General features: G+C 38.1%; 1 long non-coding RNA gene across 1 annotated transcript in view; it reads left to right on the top strand.

The window, feature by feature from the left end:
- The window catches only part of LOC127015850 (uncharacterized), a 220,864-nt gene extending 196,012 nt beyond the window's left edge, over positions 1–24,852 (top strand). The window contains exons 5-9 of the long non-coding RNA XR_007766390.1: positions 864–960; positions 3,376–3,455; positions 6,697–6,866; positions 11,125–11,204; positions 24,356–24,852. This is a non-coding gene — a long non-coding RNA (uncharacterized LOC127015850). The remainder of the gene's footprint in view (positions 1–863; positions 961–3,375; positions 3,456–6,696; positions 6,867–11,124; positions 11,205–24,355) is intronic.
- The last annotated feature ends 327 nt before the right edge of the window (positions 24,853–25,179 follow it).

Here is a 25,179-nt window from a genome sequence, read left to right as displayed (position 1 = left end):
AGAAGATCAAAAGATCCTCACTAAGTAGCCTAGGCCAACTGGCTTTCCCACCAACAGACTGTTGTTTCTGCATGATGCAGGAAGCAGAATTCCAGAATCTTAGTGCAGGTTGGATGCAAACTATTGAAAAATTTCCAGGGAACAATCTGGTCAAGACCTTTATCAAGGCAAATATGCAGAGGCTGATATTTTGCAAGCTTTCATTGATCTGACAAAAGCATTGGATGTGGTAAGTTGCTGTGGTCTTTGCAGCCTCACAGAAAGTCCTTATCTATTTAAGAAAATTACAATAGACTTTAGAACTGCTTCATATCGGTACAAAATGAAGTTCAACAAAATGATACTTTCCATCAGACAACTCAAAGAGTACATCTTATAACTAGTCTTGCTGTTCAGTAAAGTGATGTATATGATCACTGTGACCTTAAAATGAGATTTGGATTTTTGAAATTTAGGAGTGTCACTTATTTTCTCCAAATAGTCTAGTGGGTCTAAAAAGGCTAAATGGACCAGATAAGAATTCTTGATTATAGCTACACATGCGTTATCCACTCCAATTTCTGATTTACAGCTGCTGGGACAGAAATTTATTATTCTACAGACAGCTTTTGATTTGGCTGTCAGAGGAAAAATTAGGGCTACTTGAGGGAACAGCAAAAAAGAGTGTCTGTTGCTCCTCTGAACTGAACTCCTTGTTTCAGAGCTGCTTATTTTTGGGATGTTTCTGAGTGATAGTGAATGCCTACTGAGAAACAGACTCAGAAAAAAAGGCCATTGCTGACAGGCACTTTCAAGAAAATAGTAGTCTGGCATCAGGCTCTCCACCAAGTGTATTAAGGTTTTGTGCTTCTTTTGTCATGCAGCGTAAGTCTTTGGGAGGTGGACAGAAGATAGGTCTGTGGACTGGAGGAGTTCTGCTATGGCGACACTGGCTTTCCGTGCTCTGGAGGACACTGTGTGGTGAGTTGATGAGTAGCAATGTTCCGACTGTATGTTCACCAAGGCATTATTGACTAAAGTCCAGCTGTGACAGACCAGAGGCATTGTCCATTTGAACTAAATATGAGCACCCAGTTCCTGTGCGGTGAGGTCGAATGGGGTTACAGGAAGCACAGTTACTGCCTGAGGGGCTTCTGAGGCTGTAAACACGCTCCTGACTGCTTGCAACATAGCGCCTGACTCTTCAAGGTCTCAGCCATGTGTAACACTGCACGTAGGCCGCCATTTTGAGGGAAGACACAGGTCTATCCAAACTCTTTGACTGGAAAAGCATTCAAGTCAAAGGATGCACCTGGCAGCAACAGCGCGTTGGCACACATAGAGTGGCAGTGTAGATTATTTACTACCTGTGGGCCTATGTGCTCATCTACCCTTGATTCACCTATGCCTCATAATGCTGCCATCCTCAACTTTGAGGAATTTGCTCTAGTGGCATCAAGAATTATGTTAAATATTATATTGTCTCTAATTTTAAACTTACATCTTTACAAATTTACTAATAATAAGCTTCTGACTACTTGAGTCAGAGGTGAACCTATCAAAACCACATTTGCTTACAATCTAAACAGGATTAAAATTTTGTGCTCCCACATACACCCACAGAAATTTCAGAGGTGGAAAAGAAATGTGAAAATGAGATGAAATTACACAAGCTTCTGTGGTGGGTGTGGCTGTTTTGAGTTTAGTGACCTGAATTATCCATTTTTTTCCTCAGGTCAGGACAACAGAACAACACACATGCTTATTTTAATATGGTAATTGGCAGCATGAATAATTGAGTTAAACTGACAGTGAATGTAAATGTGTGCTAAGATTATACTATGCAAGGCAGACCCAGGATGTTCATTTTATGTGGGCAATTGTCTGCAGCAAAGGGGCAGTATGAGGTGATTCAATAGCATCAGTGTTTTGAAGTGTCACAGCCAAATCTGCCAAAGCTTGTCTGTCTGAGACCTAGGTCTCATAAAAATTACTTTGCCTCCCTAGCTGTATTTCTTTATAGCAGTGTAAGTCCCGAGAAAGTCCTTTTATACCTTAGACTTTTTTCCCCTGTGCTTACAGCTAATAACAGCTTAAGTTTTGCATAGCTAGCTCTCTAATAGAATGAGATTAAAATCCTCCTACTAATTCTAATATTAATGGTTTTATACATACGTTAATATCTTGTAATATGAATGTGAAAATACGCACACCATTGTTTAAACAGGAGAAAAAGTTATGGTCTGTACATTCAGGCACTTACAATCTTTGGGCCTCTTCCCTCCTGAAACAAAGAGGAGTTCTACAGTTGTCTGTAAAAGATGCAGGACTAGATTCTAAATCATCCTCCAAAGCATTAAGGCTCTATTAAAGAAATGTACTTTCACTAAGGAGCTGAAGAAAAAGCTGCCAGTCTAACTTATTCCGTATAACCAAGAGGGTGATTAAATGTTCCAAATATGCAGAAGTCAAATGTCCCATTTCTGCTTTAAATCTTTTCCTTTTATAGGCTGTGGGTTATACTCCCTGCTTTAAAAACCTGTGCTGTTTAGGAACAAGAATTTATTTACAGTTTTAAAAACTTGCAACTAATCTTGGATGAATAGTCTAAATTAACCTTTGGCAGAGAAGTTGTAATTTCTAAGCCAACACATAACTGCGTTTTGCATTAGTTCAGGAATATTGGGTACTTTGAGGGGTTAAGAATGAAATGTTTTCCATGATTCATATCTCTTAGCTTGAAAAGTCAACAACTTGATTCCAATGTAGCCAAAAGGGTTTTTCGGTCCAAAATGTCTCGTTGCTTGCAATTAATTTGGGTTCTTGCAGTTAGGGTTTTGTGGTGCTTAGTTGCTGGCTGGGGTTAAACCGCGACAATCACAATGCATTAATGGATGAAAGCAGCTGCACAATGAGTAGTGTCACATGTTTGAACTAAAAATAATCTGTGTATATTGTTGCTGTGCAAACAGTTGTACATTTTGGTCACTGAAGATAATCTCTGTGTTAGAACAGCGGAGACTCATATGGCAGAATCAGATGCATATTGTAGAACTGTGAGGGGTGCTTGCGTGTGCCTGCTTGTGCCACTTAACCACACCCCGTCCTTTTCTGTCTTAGCAAGGATGCTGAGTCCTATTATTTAAACTCATGAAAAAGTACAACAAAACTTTTAGTCATAAATATACTTAGGCAAATGGAAACAACTTCTATTTTCCCTGAAATAAGGATTTTGGAACTTAGACAACTGCCATGGTTCTTTAGGGAGGGGAAAAAAGGCTATGCTAATTTAGAATTAATTCTGCTTTGCAGATATATCTATGGAAGAAGGGAAAAAAAAACCTGAAAATGGTATGCTTTCCAATTTGCTGAGCTCAATCCTTCTTCCACTTACAGGTCAGTGTTTTGTGGCCCCACTGAAGAGTCTGTGCCTTTCAAGAAACCCCAGAAAATTAACTCATCCCCATCCTGCTAAGGTACGTATAGTGGCTTGCCAATGGATGACTCCTTCATCCAAACTTAGAGTAACCTTTGGGTCTCAAAAGCACTTGCTTCTACTTCCAGCCTTGCACCTTAATCTCTGCTCTACATTCTAAAGTAAATTATACAGAGGAAGAGTTAAAGATTATGTCTAAGTTTTTCTTTTGTTCCTTATGTGAAACCAGTTCTGTGGCCTATGTCTCCTACTATGCACAATAGTAGCTCTCCAGTGCAATACTGCACTACACTAGAGCCTGGGTCTTCATACATGCCGGGAACTGCTGGTGAAGTGCAACATAATGGAGGAGATAATACCAATTTCCATTAGAAGATAGCAGGACTGCCAACTATCACCGCTCAATAGGCCCTAAGATCTTAGGCAAGTTGTCTGTCTGTATTTTCCAAGCTTCAGTGCAGTGCAATGTGCTTCACTGTCAACAGCCACAGCTGACAGGCTTTGGTCGCTGCCACTTGCTGCCTTTCAGCTGGGACCAATGTCTCCAGTCAACCAGCTTGGATTAGAAATTACCAGTGGAGATGATGAAGCTCCATTCCTGCAAGTAAGTCTTGATCTCATCTGATGGGATGCAGCTGCAGGTGGTTGTTGATTACCAAGTGAAACCTGTACAGTATGTGCCCTGTCTGAACATAATGGTAATATGGTTGAAAAAACATACCCAGTTATAGTACTAGCAGATTATTTATAATAGAGCATATTATAATTATGGTTTATAAACCAGGTGCTTATAACCATTTACCTGTCATTAGGTAAATGTCTAATGTTTTCAATAGTTCTCTTATGTCTATTAAGTTATATAGGTTAATGATAATATATTATCAAGCTGGTATATGTACTTGCTGGTTGTCTTTCTTCCAAAATGAAGCAGCAATTGCATACTGACAGTGGAGAAAGAGGGGCTGGGATCCTGCAGCTGAGCACACAGAAAAGGCAGGAAAGAGTCAGAGAAGTGTTTGGTTCCCCATTAGGAAGAAGCCAAGAGAGGGAGTTTTTAAGTCCAGAGTATTAGCTATAAAGAGACTTTGATTTGTGATTAAAGAGACTGACTACTGTTGCATCTGTTCCTGAGAAAATGGGAAATGAAAAAGGAGATCTTCTCTCTAATTAGAATTGCAGCTAAACTTGCTTATTAACTACTTCTGAAGGTGAAGAACTCGACTATTGACTGAGCCAGAAAGAGTGATGGTATTTGAGTACTTCTTTTTCCTATTCTGAACATGGTCTCTGCTTTTAACTGTGTGTGCCTTTGTCCCTTTTTTCTTTTTTTTTTTTTTCTTCTTTTGTTTTGAGAGCGAGACAATAGCTCGCTATTGAGCGAGACAATATGTGCCCATGGAAGAACTTGCAGTGTACAAGGACTTCCACTCTATATAGGCATACAAGTAGATGCAGTTCTGGCATCTCATTTGTGCTGACTAGACCTATACTGACAGTAAACAAACAAAAAAAAGCTGTCTGCTAGCAAATTTTTTATTTGTACGTTTGCCAAGATGTACTTGTTTATGCACTTTCTCCGTGCCAGGATTTTCAGCAACAATGGCATTAAAATGTACCCTCTTCTCCCTTCTGTTATAACTAGTAAGCTCATTTATTTTTCTTTAAATTAGCTATTTTAGAAATGCTGTTATCAGTTAAAACAGCATCTCTTTTCTAGAATAATAGCATATTTGTGTGTGTCAACCAAAAGTTCAGGCTGCAAAAAGCTGTTGTAATGTGAAGCTGGAGAAAAAGGTATGCTAATTTTGTATTATATTAAAGATAGCTGCGTTTCTCCCTCTCTTTACCATAGTAATTTGTTTGGACTAATTTTAAGGTACTGTTTTACCCTAGAAATTTCAAGGTTCTGAATTCTGGATTTTTTTGGAGAGGCTTAAAGACTGCTTACAGCCAGCATCCCTGTACCTAAGATTTCATTCTTAAACTTTATTGTATAGCACGTGAACAAGGGAACTAAAATATTCGGAAACACGGAAAAAGGATTAGGATTCTTCAAGAATATCTAGGACTGCACATTATGTGCCTTCCAAGAAAATAAGTAGTAACTATTAACCTGTGAGAACTTCTCTATTGATTTAGATAGAAATTTTGACAACTAACCCTAGGCTTCAAAGCCTACCTTCAAACCCATGTACGCCGTGGGGAGTACTTGGGAGGGTTTGGTGACTAAAATGGAATCCAAACATTTAGGTTTCAAAACAGGCACCTAAATGTGGCCAGTTAATAAGCTGTCGTCATTATTTTTTTGCATCTAATTCTTCCCTTCTCTTAGGTTTAGGCGACTCTTTTTTCACTCAGAATCCACAGCCTACAACCCTCTCTTTGTAGATTATGGAAATCTGTTTTGTATATAAAAGCCTTCTTGACTAGGCTGCCTGTCCAGCAGGTGGGGGAATTTCCTCCTAAGCCTGAAGAGTGACTGAACCAGAAGGATGCAGGCTATCTTGGAAAGTGGGCTCTCTGCCCCCACCCCCCCCGCCCTTTTGTTGTTTTTTGGGGTTTGGGTTTTTTTTTTTTTGGAAGCTGCACCAGCCTGCAGGGTGGAAAAAAAAAAAGCGTTGTTCAGTAAACCAGAGGGTGAGCATTAGAAGGTATGTGAAAATTTATTAGCTTATTGGTTGTCATCTGTCTGGGATGGAGAATACCCCAACTATGTCAGCATTTCATATTAAATAGATTAAATAGTAGCTAAAGTAATATATTTAGTGTTGGGAGCACAAACTGAAAACTAGTACTTGCACCACTGCCTTTCCTGGATGACAATTCATCACTGTTTCCATTGCTTACTGTTCCTCAGGCTGTATCCATCTAACGTTCACTGTTGCAAAGACACTCTGTCTCAACAGCAGAAACAGAATATCCTCCCCCTATCCTCATTTTTGCACAACAATATCCGTGGTCTGACCACAGACACCAAATCAAAATTTCAGGGTCTTAGATTCAGGGAAAACTTGTTTGTGAATCCCAAGCCACCTCATATGTGGAATAATCAAGAGGGTTTGCAGCTCAGTTGGTATATCAATGCTTTTGGCTGCGCTCAATTATGGGATATTTTTAGTCATCATTTTACCTTTGCTAGTAAAAACATGACTCGTAGTTGCTTAAACATTAGCTACTGTTTTTACATCTCTACCGTTTACTGCCTTGGACTTCAATGTCTATGTGCTATCATCTAATTTGCTCTTTTTCTTCTTCTTTTCCCCTATCCTTGGGAAACTCAGCCCGTAGGAAAATGAGATGTATCTGGAAACATTCAAAAGCCAAGATTCAGACAAAAAATTTGAAGGGGAGGACTAAGGCATTTCAAGTTCCAGGATAAAGCGGAGTAATACAGGATTTTGAAAAATTTCGGTTTTGGATTCCAACACCTAAATTCCATTTCATGCTCACGGTAGGCACCTAAGTCATGCTTTTTCCTTTTCTTTTAAACAAACATAAGGGTTTTTTAACAAGTTTGGTTTTGTTATATACCTGAGTTCCTACTGTTGCAATTCTCTGTAAAATTGAACACATTAAATGATAGTGTAAAGAAACTTGTAAGAAATGAAAAGTCCCTTTTTAGACAAAGCATCAGAATGCCATAACCAAGGCTAGATCCCCCAAAAAATCTTAATTATCTATCATTTCTGGTGCACGAAGAAATTATATCTTCAAACCTCTGTCTCAGGTGCTGTCTATCTTTGTAAACTTTTAAGGTCCCACAGTGAAGGCTATCTTGCAGGAGGAGAAGACAGATCTTCCTCATTAATTTCAGTGTCCAGGACATCAGACTAGTGGCTTCAGTGGTGGGATTAGTTATAATAGTGCCAATTTTCCTCCCTCAGGTTTTCCTGATAAAAGACTGAGCTGACCTTGATTCTTTTTTTCATTGGGGCTGGAGAGGAAACAAAACAGAAAAAACCAACCCTCTTTCCCCATTAAGAAGAGTTAAATGCATTATCTTCTGAGAGCAAGAATTTAACTCTTGGCTATGTTGGGTATTTTATCTCCTTAACCTGATGATTTTTGCAGTTCCCATTTTAACCAGCTTGCTGGCTTGGATGAGCATGATGAAGAATTTAGGGGATGAAGAATTTATTAGGCAGCAGAACATAGAAAATACATGTGCTGCAGTATGGAGCATGGCTGTCTAAATCCCTTTCTCTGTTTAACCTCAAGGATTACGAATTGAGGATTACAGGGAACTAGGAATATCTAATCTGGAGTTTTGGAAATATGTAATATATTACATATAGGTTTCTAGGTTTTATTGAAAAGAAAGAAAAAGTTGCTTTTCTTACATGGAGCAAGAAGTGGTTTTTTTAATTTTAAATTGGTATTAAATTTTAAAACATGATAAGAAAACAGTTTTTCTTATTGGTATGTTAATACTGGACCTATTGAGTCCACACATGGTAATGCTCATGATTTTGTGTGTACTTGAGAATTGTTTAGGGATAGTTATCTTGCCTGGTTGAGATAAGGCTGAAATGCATTCCCACACAACTGGATGTGTTGTCCTTCTGTAGATGCACTCTCTAAAGTAGCGTAAGGAACAAGAATGAAGAAGATGGGAGACCTGGTGCAGAAAAAGCTTTGGAAAGGGGGCTCTGGGCCTTTACCTCCTCTGTTCAAGGTGTCAGAAACAGCATGTGTCATTTATTCAAGATTAGGTTTGTTTTTCAGTTTTACAAATATCATCTATGGAAGTGCTCCTTGTAAAGACAACAACCTTTTGTTAGCTGACAAATGACAATTCCTTTTGTTAGTGCTCCTGAAAAAATCACAATGACCATTGTGAAATGTGGGAGATAATTAGTAGCCTATCAAATAAACACAAAACAAAAAAATAAATGGAGCTCTGAACTGCTGGTTCATTTACACTTTCAGAAAGCTGTAGCTTTCTAATAAAAATATGCATACTGTTCATACTGATTTGCACTAAAATGACATTCATATAGGCCCAACTGCTCTGTGTGCGTGTGATATTTCTCTCCCATAAGAAAATGTACATAGCTAAATCCAGAACTGAGTGTGTAGCTTGGCTGCTGCAGACTAGCACTTACTCCCTCACAAAATGGGGTAATGTGGCTGAGAAAGTATTAGCTAATTCAGAGCTTTCTGAAAAAGGAGCTGTGGCAAGAAGCAGAGGTGTGAGAAATCACAAGACGGCAATGGAAGTAGTTGGCCAAAACCCACCAGAAGAGAGGAGACCAAGTGATCAAAGAGGAGCTCCCAGGAAACTATGAGTACAGTCCTGCATCCTCTGCTGAACAGGAACACTTAGGCAGTGCACTGCAAGCTCCTGGTGAATTAGAATAAGTGGTATTGGAACAAGAGAGACAAATAATGCAGATATCAAAGTAAGCAGTTCTGCTGTGTACTGGCACTATTAAAATATGATGCAAAGAGTTGGAAATGGAAGACTGTTCAAACCAGTGTGTCAGTGCCAGAAGTACCTGCTCGTATCCCGCTTCAGGAACTTGGGAGAGAAAAGAATGGAAAGCAGCGTATGTAAGGAAAGATTAAAAGGGGTGGGTTTAAAAGGCACAGAACTATTTCATTTTTTTTACATGAAAAAGATTAATAAACAATGGGGCACTATGTGATCAATCTATGAATAGGAGGTGAAGCTCCTATCTGCATTTAGATAAGGCATGTTAAGAAAAAAAAAGTGGATATGCTGTGTCTGAACCACCTAGAAATGCTGCTTAGGAATATGAATTTGACCAAGAAGCAGGAAAACTAGTCTTCTAAAACATGAACAAGTCTGGCTAGGTGAAATAGGGCACTAAAGATCAATCTTGATTTCACAATGGCAAATAACTGTTTAATCAATAGCATGGAAGGCTGTTAATTCTATTTTTGTTTGTTTGTTCAAGTGAAATAAATTTTTTGCAGGCAGTGGGTTTGCAGGAAACAAGTTTGTTTCTATGCACAAATAAATGAGAAGTGCATTCTTTGCAGCAGCTCTTCACAGAGGATAGTTTTTGGGGGTTGTTTTGGTTTTGGTCTTTTTTACTGGGAATCCCAAAGGAATCTAAATATAGATAGTGTGGATCAGAATCAAAAATGGTTTCCTCTCAGTTTGTTGAACTGACAAGCTGCAAACAATTTACAAAAAAAAAAAAGTAATTTAAATCTATCTGTAAAATGTAAACTAGTCAATCTAGTGAAACCTGGTTCATGAAAGAGGGATGAAAACAAGCGAGGAGTTCTATTAGGAACAGTAATGCATATTTATATGGGGAAGAACAGAATACTGTTAGGCTGATTAGAAAAAAGTAACTGCAAATGCATTGTAGTAGTAGTGGAGTATTAATGGCTTGTTTACTTTAAAACTTGCAAAGATTAGTGCTTTGTACAAAACCATTAGTGGCTTTCTCCTGAGATGCCTTGTTGCCTGAGCATGGTTTCAGTTAGCCTAGATTGTGCAGCCCTGCAATCCCTTCCTGGGGGCTGGAGCATGTACTGCTCGCTCTTCCTTCCTCACATTCTCTACAAATTGTGCTTCTGAACTCCAGACTGCTAGGTTCAAATGCTGTGTCACAAGGGTAGCAAGATAAAGGGTCTGTTTGTTCCTTTTTGTATTTGGAAAAGGAGAAGGAGGAAAATAAATAGTTTTATTAAAAAGGCAAAAATAAATCACCCTTTCCCAGGCAAAGCAAAGTAATGATAGCGAGTTGGAATCAACAACAGGAGCTGGAAAGGAATCTTTTCCCTGTTTGGCTAGCCTTCTCACATGTGAGTGCTTTCTCTAAAGAAACATTGCTGGATTTCTCCATTTTTTTCCATTCCTAGAGAATCAGTTGTAAATAGTCGGGTCCTACCCACTATGCATTATAATGTGAGGACTCAAATGCACTGTAGCTTATGGCTCAGGGTGTTCTAGCGCTATAAGATACTGATGGAGAAAACCCTACATAAATCCTCTCCTATACTCCTAGACTTACTACGAGCTTCCTTGTCAAATCCAGACTCAGTAATGGGCCACACAAGAACAGTTATCTCTGTGATTGTTGTGCAGTAGAAGCTAGACTAGCCCATTTACAAAAATGAAGCATTGTTTTGAGGCAGTCATTGCTCAGACTTGCCTGTGCTTGAGCAGTAGTAGGTTAAGGCAGCTATATACTATCTCAGCTTGCTTTTCTTGTTAATCTCTGACCAGAAGAACAAGGGATAACCTATTGTCTGCAGAAATTATCTGGATGTGAACAGTAGCATATAGCCCACAGAAACTTGTTGACCATTCAAACAGTAATAAATAGCAGATATTTCTAACTTTTACTGGCGTTTGGGTGGTGGCAGGGCAGGAAAGAAGGGTCTAGATGCAGTACTTAGAAGGCGAATGTCTAAATGTTAACAACTGTATTATGAATTGGTATACAGGCTGCTGCCAACACTTGTTCTTCAAGTTTTTCAATGAACACTTGTTCATCTTCAGTGTTGTTTTTTTCCCCCCTAGATTTGTTAACCATGCTTCTGTCTTACCTTTGTTGCTGCTCTTCACTTATATAGTTTCTTTCAGCCACGGACTAGCTGAGAAGTGTGATAATATGAATATTTACTTGTGGCACAAAATATTCAGTAGTGTGCCAGCATTTTTTACTCTACTAGCTGTAGAGGTAAGAACAAGGTATATGCTGAGTAAACCCTCTCATGTTTTAAAGGTAACAAGGAAGACTTGTACCATCTGAAAAGGAAGAGCGAAGAAATAAGATCCTCTGCTCAGCTGGTAGCTGTCCTTAGGGTGAGTACTGCATCATGTAGCTAATTCTCAGGCTTAAATACATTTGGCAAGTCACTGTTGGTGGGATTGTTATCTAGGGTTTATCCATAGAGCAGCATTATACAGTTGCTCATTGATCCTCAAGAAGATCATATTAGCATCAGTGACACGACTATTTTGAATGATAAATGGGCACGCAGGAGATGTGGCACAGGTTTACAGGTAACAGTTGGGAATGGAGCAGAACTTGTCCAGAGAAGAACCTAAGTGTTCTTCCCAGGGAAACTTTTTTGTCATGTGTTTTTTATGACTGTAGGTATAGTAAATAAGCTTATGCCATTTCTGATCCTTCTACCAACTAATTTCTTAACAATGACTTCTCTTTTGAATCACATTGGAAATGACCCACAACTTATTATAAATGTTTTAAATTAAAATAATTATAACATATTAGAGAGACCCTGTAGTTCATTTTTCAAACAAAATTATTCCTCTTCCTCTTTTCTATTTCAATAGTATGTAATAAAAAAAGAAAACAGGAAAGTCAAATTTAACCATGCTGCTATAATTACTACTGACCCAATTTCCTAGAAGACTCAGCACATAATGCAAAAATATCTGGAAAGTCTATTTTCCGTTTAATATGGCTTCTGTCATTCGTAGAAGATAAGTAGCTGTATCTGATAAGAATATTGTACTTAAAATGTAAGTAAGTTTGTCCCAGTTCTAAAGTTCTATTTCCACTTAGTGTAGTCTGCAAAGCTAGGAAAAAATAAATAGGACCAAGTTAACATTAAAAAAAAAAAAAAACTTAGCTGACAAAAATGAAGACTTTTGTAGTGGGTCAGGTCACTATTGCTTTGAGCCATTGGCAGGAACTGGTGTTTTCAAAGATGATGTAAATTAGTCCTCCTCCATGTTTAGAAATCAGTATGATGTAGATTAGGTGCAGATTTCTTCTGCCTGTTTCCTCACCAACCTACAAAGAGAAGGGCGGTGGCTTGAATAAGTCTGTAAATGTAGTGTTCTGTTGACTGGAACACCTCATATGATACTATGCATTCCTCCAGGTAAGTGTAGCTGACGAGTCAGTTAATTCTGAATACTGAAGTCAACATCATCTGTGCTTTTTGGGATATGCAGCTATGGTGAAAGTGCTGCTACAAGTTTTAAAATTAATTTCTATTTTGCTTAGGAAAAAGTATATGGCTCAGAAATGCAGTTTTGGTGTCAAAAAGCTAGGTGAGCACAGAATAATTATTCTTCATCATAGGTACAGCCTTTCTATGTATTACTGTGTATTAAATTCTTAGTAAAATAAGTGGTGATTAAACATGAATATTCCAAATGCTAGTTGGCTTACAAATTTAGGTCTGGCAAATGGTTTTGGAAGTGACAAGGCAACACGCACCTAAAGAAGCCTGGGCACTGAATTTAGTAGTAGAGACTGTTGTATCCCAGGCTTCACTGCAGTCCCCTGTGACATGTGGTAGGCTTACCTGTGTAGGTACTCTTAATATTCTGATTTGCTGTCCACAGGAGAGTACAAAGGAACAGAATTCTAACATTTTATTCTGAAGTTCTTTTTGTAAATATAGCTTAGCAATTCTTAGTATTAATGATAGATACATAAGTATACTGTGAATATACATATTATTTGATATTAACTCCATTCTCAATATTGTACTGAACAATGGGGTAACTTTGTGTAGTAAAAGGCAAGATGAAGGTAGGTCTCCTGCAGGTCTTCCTTCTGCAGAGGTATGCTTCAACAGCTGGAGCTACTTTACATAGGATTTGAACAACAGTAACCAAAGACAGACTAGAGATGCTGTTAAAGCCTTATCCACAACAGGAACTCAGTTTAGCACCAATTTTATGATCTGTCTGCCACGGTCTAAGCTTTCAGAAGACCAGAAGGGGCAAGATTTTTGGATTGAAAAGCTGGATAACTATAATGCTTGGAGAGTCTGAGTATTTCACAGTCACTGGCAAGTATAATCCTTCTAGAAATCCTGTCCCAAAAAATCATTTGAAATGAATACAGCTATCAGGTCCCCTAACTTGGGAATAGGGTCTCTTCTCCTTCCCCCTCTGAAGATGCCTGAGCTACCTCCCTCTTGTCAGCTGTCTTCAGTCTTACATAAAACACCTGCACACAACTAATTACTGAAGAGTTTAAGTCAGTCACACAGAGCTAAGGTATCCACTAGAGACAAACAGGACCCATGTACTAGTCTCAGGCCACTGCTGCCATGTGGATTTGGCCTGAGAAATACACATCTCTGCTGGTGGGTGGTGGAGGGCAGCTGAGCAGGTTGGTGACGGACACAGGCAGGAACTTGGGCCCTCTGACACTAGAGAGTAGTTAAGTATAATTTCAGGCCCTGAAGGTATGTACTGATACATCTAAATCCCTTTCTGTATATAACTTTTTTCTGCAGCCTGCAGACACAATAAGTTGCACATCGACATCCACTCAAATGATTTCTCGATTTGTTTGCTTCACTATGATTAAAGCATCAGCATTCTACTAGTACAATATGAAAATCAGGTCTCATTTTCAAGTTTAAACATTATAAATCCTCTCGTCTTTTTCCTAGTCAGAGAAAACTGTTAAAGGCATTTCTTACTCAAGCAATATTTTAGGAAACTGCATTCATTCACATGCCCTAGTTCATTTTATTACGCATCTAAGTATTATGGCTTAGAATCATTAGCAGCAGAAAAAAAGAGAAATCAGGATAAAGGCTTTTACATTGGTTATTATAACACGTTTTGTTAATGGAAAGCTCCTGTATGCAGCTGAGAAGCTTAAAACATTTTTTATATAAAAAAAGAGCAGTGGAACTGAAAAATTAAGTAGAAAATTACTTTTAAAAAGAAAAATCGAACTGATCCAGTGTGTTATGAGCCTCTAAGAAAAGAACCTGCAGAAATATGTACTGTAGACTTTGCATAATAACTACCATGCATCAACTAACACTGCATGCAGCATTTCCTTCATTATTTAATTATGGTTGTTGGTTACATATACACACAACTCTGGGCAATGCTACAAAACACAAACCTGATGTTACTTTTTGTTTTTAAATAAACAAAGCCAAATTAGCAGAACCTATAAATAGTATTTCGCACATTGAAATGTAGGCAAATTATGGGCTTTGGCTTATGTATACTTCTCTTCAAAAAGGATGGGCTGAACAAGGAAAAAGAGAGAATGAACAACTTTGTGAGTGACATAGTCACTCGGGAGAATATTTTATCCAATATCAATTTAACAGGAGGAGCCCAGACTGGTATCCATAATATCTTAGCTCGCACTTGCATCTTTCCTGGCGCTATACATTTATGTGTGTTTACTGTTGAATGCTCTGGCCCTCTATGCTGTAACGTCAACCTGGGGTCTACTCCTTTCTTTGGCTTGCCACTAAAATGAGCTTTGCTCATCCACTCTCTGAAGTGGGAGAAATGAAAAAGCTCCAGCTTTACTTTATTCATTGAAAGGATAAAACTGGAGCAGTTGCAAGTGGGTAATTATTGTAACGAACAATAGTTGTTTGGGTTTTTTTTAAATATCCACACTGATATTGAAATACAAAGCCCAGTTTATTCAAATGAGACTAAAGGTAGAGGAAGCTTAGCCCTTAGGGATTATACTTAAAATGTAGTACCAAAAGAAATGATTGCATAAAAATTTGGTTTATAAGTCTTGCTACAGACTGATATTTCAGTCCTTTGTGAGTCCCATCCTTTCAAACGATATTTGTGTTGGCACTGCATTGTCCTTTCCCACTCAGCCTCACTAGGGTTGTTGGGAACTGATGTTATTTGGGAGGGTTTATTTCTTAAAATATCTCCCTCTGTAACAAAGCTCATAACATAAGGGAAGGCCAAGCCAAGAAAACTAATATAATTAGAAAAGAAAGCAGAGTAGAGGAAGTCACAGCCAGTACTTGTGTACACACTGGCTGTGGTAAGCAGACACTTTTCCCTTTGAGAGGTTTTGTGGCTTTGAGCAGGTTAAGTAGAACACCTCTCTGTTATGGGACTATGAAAAAAAGTAGAAATCTGTTTTGGTGCACCTTTCTCAACACTGGGTGCTCCACAGTCAAAAAGCAAGGATAAACAAGAGCTTTGACTATACACATTACACCAGCAGGAGAATATTAGACTAAAAAACTCGACCCCATGGAAACCACTAAATAAATGTTTCATTTGAGGGGAAATATATTCTACTTACTGCTTTCAGCACTAGATCTTTTTTCAAATAAAATCTTTCTTCCTTTGTATGCAGAATAAAAGCGAGAGAAAGAATAAGTAAATAAATAAATAAATATGAGAAGGTTTCTCCATCAAAACATTGCCAGTGACATCACTACTCTGTCATCATCAACAGAATTATTTTCATGATGTTCTTTAGAAGCATGGAGAACAAATTTATGAGAAGACCATTTGTTACTGTATAGTACTGCACCTGCTTAGCTATCTTCTGCTGTACAATATAAAAAATTAAATGTCATCATTGGTATTGCAACTGACACAGTAAAAATGGCAGAAAGAAACTGAAATGAAGTTTGTGCTGAAGCTTTAATCTACATGTAAAACACAAAGTTTTTTTTCTGGAAACTGATAGGGAATGTTTCCATGAGCTAGAGACCTCAGACCTTGCTCTAAAGCCTCTAGCCATTCACGTAACTGTTGCTCTGATGACCTGTGGCTTCTTTCAGTGTAGTGCTACAGAGTAAATGGTGATGATTTCATTTTTGAAGTATTGTGTTGTTAAAAACAGTATTTATATGGAAGAAAAAATGAAGCAGTAGTATTATTGAACATCTGCCATACCACAGCATATCACGTAAGATGTGCATCTCAGGATAGCTAATTTGCAAGGTGCTCTCATCATCTGTAGCTTCCCTCCACCCCAAGCTTCATTACAAATGGCTGAAAAGAGTCACTGTTTCTTCTAAGTTCAGTTGGAAAGCCACACAATGAGAAAGGGCTGCTCCTTGTCAAGCTGAGAACCTCCTGCGTTGCATTAGCATGCCCCATGAGAAGTGAAGACCAAGAGATCACGCACATAGGAAAATAATTAGACTATGGGAAAAGAATGACCTCCCTGAGGGAGTATGCGAATATAGTAAAAATGTCTATAATCTCTCAGAAATTAATAACATAATAAATTAGGCATATGCTACACTTACAGTTGTTTTTAATTTACCTTTTAGCAACCCACCACAAAATAATGTTAAGATGTGATGTATAAGAGAACAGAATGTCACTTCTAATATTGAGATATATATGGATAATACTTCTCATTAGAATACACATACACAGAATGGTTTCACATGCTAGCAGATAGATTTAAAAAAAATGCACCTACTTACTGATATACTTTTTACAAGTGTTACTAATTTCTGTCTCTCCTCTCACCTTCTTAGACAGAAAAATACCCTTCCCACTACGTGAACATGTGTCAGATAGGATTATAAATGTTTCATTATTATTCTCATAGTGAAAGACTGCATTCAAACACATAGCTTTTACCAAAAACAACGTTCTCTTTTCCTGTTGTTCTTTCCTTGGCCATTTCCTATCATCTCATTTGTTGGTTTTGGCTACAAATGCAAACCCTGAACTTTTACTTCGCAGCATATAATAGGACAGATTTTGGTGACGGAAGCCTGAGTGCCCAAACTGAAATTACAAACTGCATTTGGTGACCAGTATGCAACTGTTAAGTCTTTGTTGTAGAGCTGGCTAAAGCTACAACGCCCAAGGAAGGATGTCAGTTTAGCGTCTTCCTTCCCAGTCCTCCTAGCTGGCAGAAAAGAAGGCAAGATTTGCTACCAGCAACCTTAGGGTCTTCCTCTTATACAGCAACCACTGGTCAGGCAGGCATGAGCAGGCAAGTAACAGTGACTTTCAGGGCTGGAAAGAGAGATTGAAGTGTGGCACAGAAAGCGTATTTGGTGCCAGACACATCCAGGCAGGGAAGATGGAAACACATCAAACGAAGCCTCATACCTCACCCACACAACCAGCTTTTGCTCAGATCCTTATAATTTTGAATTACTGGATTCTTACTCAGTCTTTGAATTCACAGTTAATTTTCTGAAAGGCTGAATTAGTTCCATGGGAAGTCATACTTTTCCGGGAGGTATAGGCATAGGCTAGAACAGACCAGTTCACTGCTCCTGAGGCATTAAGAATGCACTGGGTTAATAGTTACCACATGCACATACAAATCCCAAGATCCATTTCCCTCATCACTGAAAAAATACTGGGGGCGGGGGGGAAGGAGATACTGAAAAAAAGGATCTGAAAAGAAGATACTGAAAAACGTTTAGTCTCTAACAGCACAAACATTAAGCTATTTCCCTGATGTGAAAGATCTTGAGGAGAAGAGTACGTGAAGCTGCATCTACCACATCTTACAGAAGGTCTTAAACATTGTGCCCCTTGGTATAAGTAGAGGAGGAAGAACAAGCATCCCGTTCAATACGCACAAGTCCTATTGCCATATGCATTTTCTAAAACCTAGAACAGCAAGTTAGAAAATCCATTTGGATTTTATTCTGGTGCTTCTGAAAGTCTTCGTCAGCTGTCAGTTGAATTTCTGCACTCACTTGTGGCTCCAGCCAAAATGAACATCTAATTTTGCAGAAGTCTTGATTTTGGTGTAGTTTCTTCCCTATTAAGAAATCAGTCAAACAACAGACAACTAAGCCAATCTAGTGCGTGTTGATGAGACCCTCACAATAGATTTCTGAACCCTGTTAAACTGTAATTTCAGATCACAATTAAGTAATTCTAGGAACCCAATGAAGTGCATTACTGATATACTGATACAGTATGGGAGTGCTACAGTCCCTTGCTCCATGGCCATAAAGAGCCTTTACACCACGGATGGAAAACAAAGTCACAGAACCCTTTGATGTCATTCCAATAAAGCCTCACCACATTCAAAGCCTCATAAATTCTGTTACTTGAAAAGCAACAGAACATACTCACATTGCTTTCAGTAGAGGAGGTGCTGGAAAGGGCTTTCTCGTTTCAAGAACTTTTGTAGAAAGAGTTATAAAAACAGTGGTAAATCTTCCCTTTGCATCCATTAAATATCAGAGTACAAAACACTATTATCTGATTTCTGTCCATGCAATGGCATTGCATTTCCAGCGAAGATGGTGAAAGCAACAAAGGGGGGGGGGATTAAAAATCACTCTCTTGAATAGCTCTGAATGCAGAAATGAGCAAGAATTGAGGTTTCATCGCCTAGATTTAGTGAAATCAGAAATCAAAACTGTTGCAGAGATTTGCTTCTGAACAAAACCAATATGGAAGGCAAGAAATGGTTGCATTTAACAGGCTGCTTACGTCTTGTTCCCCACTCTAGCAGAGAATTTAGTTCTCATTCACTGTAGTAGAGTTCTTTTTTCATTTAGTTATCTGAGAAATTGGTATCTCTCTGCTACTACCTGAAAGTCCGTTGTTACCTGTGGATAACAGGAAGTGTATTACAATTTTGTTTCCCACTGTCTTTTATATTTACTGAGAAAACTGCTACATCTTGCGGGGTCTAGAAAACTTATAAAAATAGAGACAACTCCCCTAACTACTGAAAATAACATTTGAAAAACAACAATCAACCAACCAAAAAACTTCACAAACCTTGAAGCATGTGAATTTCCTTACATAATTTTACTGGTATATCTTTTGATACAGCCAATGCATAAAGCTACTTCAACGGTACCTATAATAGGTTCTGAATATTAATATTCCTATCATTTATTACATGCTTGTTTCTAACCATCACTTTTAGATGCTTTTATAGCTAGATGCATGATATGAAAAGCGATTCAGAAAATGTCTTTTGCAGCTTCAAATATCAAACACACTACTAGGGAGATAGATTCACCTTCTGAACCAGCAAGCAAAAGAAACAGATATAACACAGAACTGATAGCAGACAGATCTTCAAGAAGTCATAAACAGAATTATTATTTTCTCTACATCTTTCACTGCTTTCTTTTCTGGACAGCCAGAGTCCCAGACTTGGGGGCTTGCTGGCATACCATCCCTACACTCAAGGCAGATTGAAAGCTTTCATTCAAGAAGAAATTAACACATAGCAACACACATCAGCTTTTGCTAATGAACCCTATAATTCAAGGTTCATTTATATTCAGAAATAAACTGAAATAAAATATTCTTTCTAACATTACAGACATTATCTATACTTGATACATTTGTATCTTTTCTGAGATTTAACTATACATTCACTCAGCATAAGTTGGGGAAATATTTAATGATTTATCATGTGCAGGCAGTCTGCCTTTATACAGAAATGTATAGTAACATATCACACCTACAGCTGAGCGTATCACCTACAGCTCAACAGCAGCACCTCCATGATCGGAATATCTGTTTACAACCTACTGCTCATCTAATTTATACCACTGGAAATCTAAGACAAACCTTTAAAAACCACATTAAAAAAAATAAAATAAGTAGTACAAAATTTAAAAAAGGGAAGGGACCTTAATCCAGCTTTTCTTGCTGTTTGGGGTGACTTGACTTGATTGCAACATTCATGAGTGACACAGTAATGATTGTAAGATGGCAAAGGCTATATAACACCATTTGAGTTTTCTGAGCCCGACCACTATTTGGGGCTACAGTGTACCAGAAACACAGACAGAATCCAAAGCTCCACTTCCGACATGGAATTTCACCTGATTGATGGCACTCCTACTGCTAACTTGATGCTTGTCTGAGGTAAAAATCACTTTTCAGGCCTGCCCTGCTCTTTGGCTTTGCATAACTTACGTGTCGCTGTACAGCATATTTTATACAGTAGGCCTTTATGTACTTTTGTGTAAGGTTCCAACGACATGGTTGTATGTTTTTTTCTTTTCAAATTTAGTTTGGTCCGGTTAATCTTTAAAGTTTACTTTGTTCCAAAGAGTCTATAAGGATGAATGTTTGATTACAATGTTTGAAAGCTCTTACCCATTTCCTTATTTGCGCAGGGGGGGAAAAAAAAAAAAAAAAAATTCTTTTAATGAGACATTCCCCCAAAGAGAATATTTTGAAGAGTTGCATGCATTGCTGTAACAGTGGCATAAGTCAAACCATACACCAAATATTTCACAACTTGTCGTTTCCTTCGCTAAGCATAAGGATCATCTTTGAGCATAATACCTTATTCTGTTTGGAGTTCAAAACACTTTTCTAATATGTTAAGCCACTTCCCACAAACTTCACTCTCAGGAAGTTTGAATTGGCTGCTTTTCCAAAGAGGTTTGAAGGATGCCAGTGTTCTCAGCTTTGTAAACTCAAAATGAACTTGTATTCATGTTTCAGATCAAATGAAGGGCTTGAGTTTTGTATTTTATTTTTTAATCACTGCGGTAGCGCTTTGGAATCCAAATATCCAGTTCCTATTTTTTTCCTTTGTAAGCACTCACTCTCATATTTTGCATAGTCCGTCTGCCAGAACCATTACCTTCAGATTTTTCACAGCAAAAATAAGCAAACATGGATATTGCATTTCTAAATCAGAGACTGGGAGAGAAAGGCTCCATAACAATAAATAAAACAAATATTAATGATCACCTGAAACAGCTGATACAGAGCGGTCTCTCCAAACACCTGAACAGATCCACTGAAACATGTCCCAAATTTATTTTTCTTTTTAGATGATGCTTATTAAATACATAAGCCTTAAACATTTTGAGTTGAATAGTATACTAAAGAGTGGTAATAATAGCACTAGCAGCAGCAATGTACTTTTCTTAGCTCTGGAGGAAAACAAACCAAACCAACCAAACAAAAGAAACAAAACAAACAAACAAAAAAAATCCCAACCCGCTCATTATCCCAAGGGCTTCTAGAGCAGTATCAGTTCAAAAGTAAAATTTGAAGTACAGCCGCTCACAGATATAACACAAAACAATTTTTACAAGTACCCTACGCAAACGGTGAGCAAAAAGAAACCAGTAATACAAAAGAAAACACATTTGATTAGTAACTAAAAGTCTTAGGCCCAAATTCTAGCACAGCCCTATGGACCACAACTCAGGCTGTAGATTTGAGAGAGGGTGGTCTCAGGCCCAACCAAAGACAGTCTATTATCATCTGCAGGTGGCTTTTTCTTGAGGATACCATTGACATTTGCCTCCAAGCTTTAATCTGTGCTCATCACTGTCATATTAATGCATATTGGGGTATTTCCAGGAAGAGATTTTTCAGTAGTCATTCAGAAAACCATAGGAGTCCATTAATATCAAACAAGGGTCAGACCCTGCAGATACATGGGCTTGTCAGCCAAGGGGACATCGTCTACACAGAAATACCATGAAGCAGCCATAGTTCCTATTTTTAGCCATGAACTAACTGAAGACAAGGGTGGCTAACATCTATAACCACTTACTGAATTGCATTACATCAGTTTACTCTGCCGCAAGAGTAGGGAGTCCTGAATTTCACCCTCCTTTTGGATCTTCTCCTCTCCTACTTATGCGTGTTTTCACCTTCTGAAACAAAAGTCAGTATGACCCAACTGTCAGATGTGGATTTAAGAGAATATAAGATTTCCATTCAGTTGCTAGATAGGACTCTTTAAAATAGGGGGTGGAAAAATATTCAGAATGAAAAAAGCAAACAGAGCCAATGCTGCTGCCTACTGATAGTCAGCTGGTGTACACAGCCCACTGCACTGTTGGAGACAGCATAACAAACTGCTCTCAGTGACTGGAAGGATGAGCAGCTAAGCTGAATATATTGCTTCTGTCTTCATGCCTCACGTGCACCAGACACCACCCTGACATAGCCAAAGACTGGGTCCTTCTGAAACATATTTAGATTTAGCAAATTAATTACAGCATATAGCAACAAGTATCTATACCTAGAAATCAGACGGAAAGCCTTTCGGAAGCTTGAAGTGTCTCCCAAATTACTACGTTATTGAAGGAACTGTAGGGGATAATGTTTTGCACATTTTCTGTATTTATTTGTTTGAAGGGTTGGATGTTCAGGTGCTTTAAAAAAAAAAAAAAAAGAAAAGGAAACCTTAGAAGTCTTCAAAGAAACACTGCTACTACCAAATGTAAAACAGCACTATAAAACAGTCACATCATTTAAAAGTTGTTTTTCATGTAACTGAGCTGCACTACAATAAATATTCTGGACAGTAGATACCCTAATTGTAATTTGGCAACACCTTTTGGCTGCACCAATCTAGTTAAATAAAGTAAGTGTCAGACAGTTATTGAGTAAAAGCTGCCTTATAAGGCAAAGAAAATACTTCGAGATGTGCAATAAGCAACAAACATATACTATTAGGTTTTGCTTTTGAGATAAAATAAACATAATAATGTGATTCTGCTGAAAGTTCCACAGTTTTGGTTTGGTTTGTTTTTTTTTTTAAACAATATTTGTGAGGGTTTTTTTGGCTTAATGACATGGACAGTTAAAACAATGCCTGAACTGTGTTAATGTGATGTTCCCAGTCGGGGAATTTATCAATAAAACTGGTGAATTCATTCACAAGATAAAAATAACGATACAGTTAGGGAGATCAAAGATAACCTCCATCACTGATCGGTGTTTGAAAGGCAAATCCATTATACTACGTAAACATGAAGGTCAGATAAGCCTTTTTATATAAACAATAGGCAAAAGTGCTCTAAGAAACTGAGCGCCTATACATTTGAGACAATATATATAAATGGATTCAAATAGTCTCCATGTACATCCAGTCAATCAATCCTACCCTCCAGAATCAAGCCTTATTGGCCAAATAAATGCAAACAGTGCTTTTATTTACTCTATTGTAAGGAAGAAAAAGGTAAAGCGGGAGCAAATGCTACAATTCAGAGTCCAAACTATAAATAGCTTTAGGTTTTAGAAAATATAAGCCAGGGAACTGAGCATTTCTGGATGGCAAACACAAGGACTGGTTTTAGACAAATGCATGCAGTAGATCTTAAAATAACTGACAGTTTTACTTTGTAGTTTTACTTCACTGTTTTTCCAAGCTATTTTGGAAACTTCTGAAATCTGTCGTCTTTGTAGAGAATAAATTTCAGTCACAAGAAAAAACTTATTCCACCACTGCATAGGTCTTTTCAATAACAGAGACAAGCCACAGCGTATTCAGAGTGTCAGCTTATCATTGTCTAAAATTATCCAATATATCCAAGAGAATTCAAGTCACGGAAATAAACAATCACTCAAAGTTTGAGAACTCCTTGCTTCTGGTAAATGCCAGAGATGCCAAAACAGCTTACACAGGTCAGAAGCAAAAATTCAATGAATTTATTCTTGGTACAGAAACACTATAACAAAGGAAGAGTCAGATTTCTTGTCTGACAGATCCCAGAAATACAGGAAAACAAGGGTATTTAAATACAGACCGTCAAATTATTTAAAAAAAAAAAAATCAATTAAAATATGTGTCAGAGTTGGTACTAAATTTCAGAGAAAGATCTGGGAGTCAGGAAAGTAGCAAGAGCAAGACATATCGTGTGTTTCTCTGAACCTACTGCTCAGAATGGATTCACGTCTCAGTAGTAGTCTCCAGCTACTAACATAACTTCAGTCTAAAGCTCACCCTAAACGTGCAGTGGTCAGCATATGGTAAATGAAAAAGTTTCTGCTCTGTACTGTTGAACTATTTGACTACGTCCCTCCACACAAATACCTGTAAGCGTTGTTAACTAAAGCAAAGCATGATCTGAAAGAGGAATTACTGTTATTAGATCTGAGCAAGGTCACTAGGATCTTTTGTTTTGAATCCAGCCTAAATGAAACCATACAAGTGGGCCATGTTATGATGTCTGTTTTGAATACCTACAGATTCTGGATGTTAATTCAGAAGACAACCCATTATAACAGAAAACAGCAGAACATAGCCTGCAGCTTTGGGACCGCACATGCTTTGCTTGTCAGGTTATACTCAGTATTTCAGGCTGGTAAAGCTTATCAGCTGAGATGAACAGATTCAGGGGGACTGGGGGTGTTGAAAAAGAGAAAAATACTAGTATGAGCTTTTCCCTTACTGTCCCTTCCGGTCATGTCCTCGCAGCCAAACAGTTCTCTCTTTCAGTAAGTCACATGACAGATGTTAGCTGTTAACCCAATTTAAACTATTTTTGTTTCTTTTCCAGTATGTTCCGATCAGCGGCATGAACCACAAATAGTGCCCAGCAATTGGCGAGTGGCAGATGCCCGAATACCACGTTTTTCATCTCCTTTCAATATCCTTGACTCATGCATCCTGTCTGAGCTAATGTTAGTTTCCTGATTGCAGTCTGTCTGCACCCTTGGACTCTCAACAAGGGCCTGAGCGATCCCAGAAAGCTCACTCTTCCTCTCTGACTTCAGCTTCACTGTGCTTTTAGTGACTGTCTCTCAAAGCTACCTTGTTATGCCAATCCACATCTGGAATCTCTGGATTTACACTGGTATAGCAGTCCACTGCTTTTCCTCTAATTTTAAAATAATTCTAGACCATCACATAAAAATACCATTCAGTTCTGACTTTATTTGACTTCTAAGAAGAAAATGAGCTACCACCACCACCAGTTATACTCATCATACTGCCATTATTACATTATCACGTTTTCCTGCTCGAACAAGATGCCCCCAAAACAGATCTGAAACAGAATAAACCCATTCCTTGTTTGTGACATACTTGTGTCTTTATTTCCCTGATACTCTGAAATTCTCCTCTCCAAATTGCTGTTGTGTTCTAGATACTGTAGCAGTGATTTCACATCGCTTAAGATCATTTATATTTCTACAAGTATGAAGATGAAGTATGAAGTGCAATGAGGGCTAGTCCAAGGTGCTGAGCTTTGAAAGTAAAACGATGTCTTTTAGAACAGAAGGAAAAATGAAAAAAAGAAAGAAAGAAAGAAAGAAAGAAAGAAAGAAAGAAAGAAAGAAAGAAAGAAAGAAAGAAAGAAAGAAAGAAAAGAAAGAAAGAAAG

The sequence above is a fragment of the Gymnogyps californianus genome, chromosome 4, assembly GCF_018139145.2.
Source record: "Gymnogyps californianus isolate 813 chromosome 4, ASM1813914v2, whole genome shotgun sequence".
NCBI classification, from domain to species: domain Eukaryota; kingdom Metazoa; phylum Chordata; class Aves; order Accipitriformes; family Cathartidae; genus Gymnogyps; species Gymnogyps californianus.
This window is presented reverse-complemented; position numbering and strand designations above follow the sequence as displayed.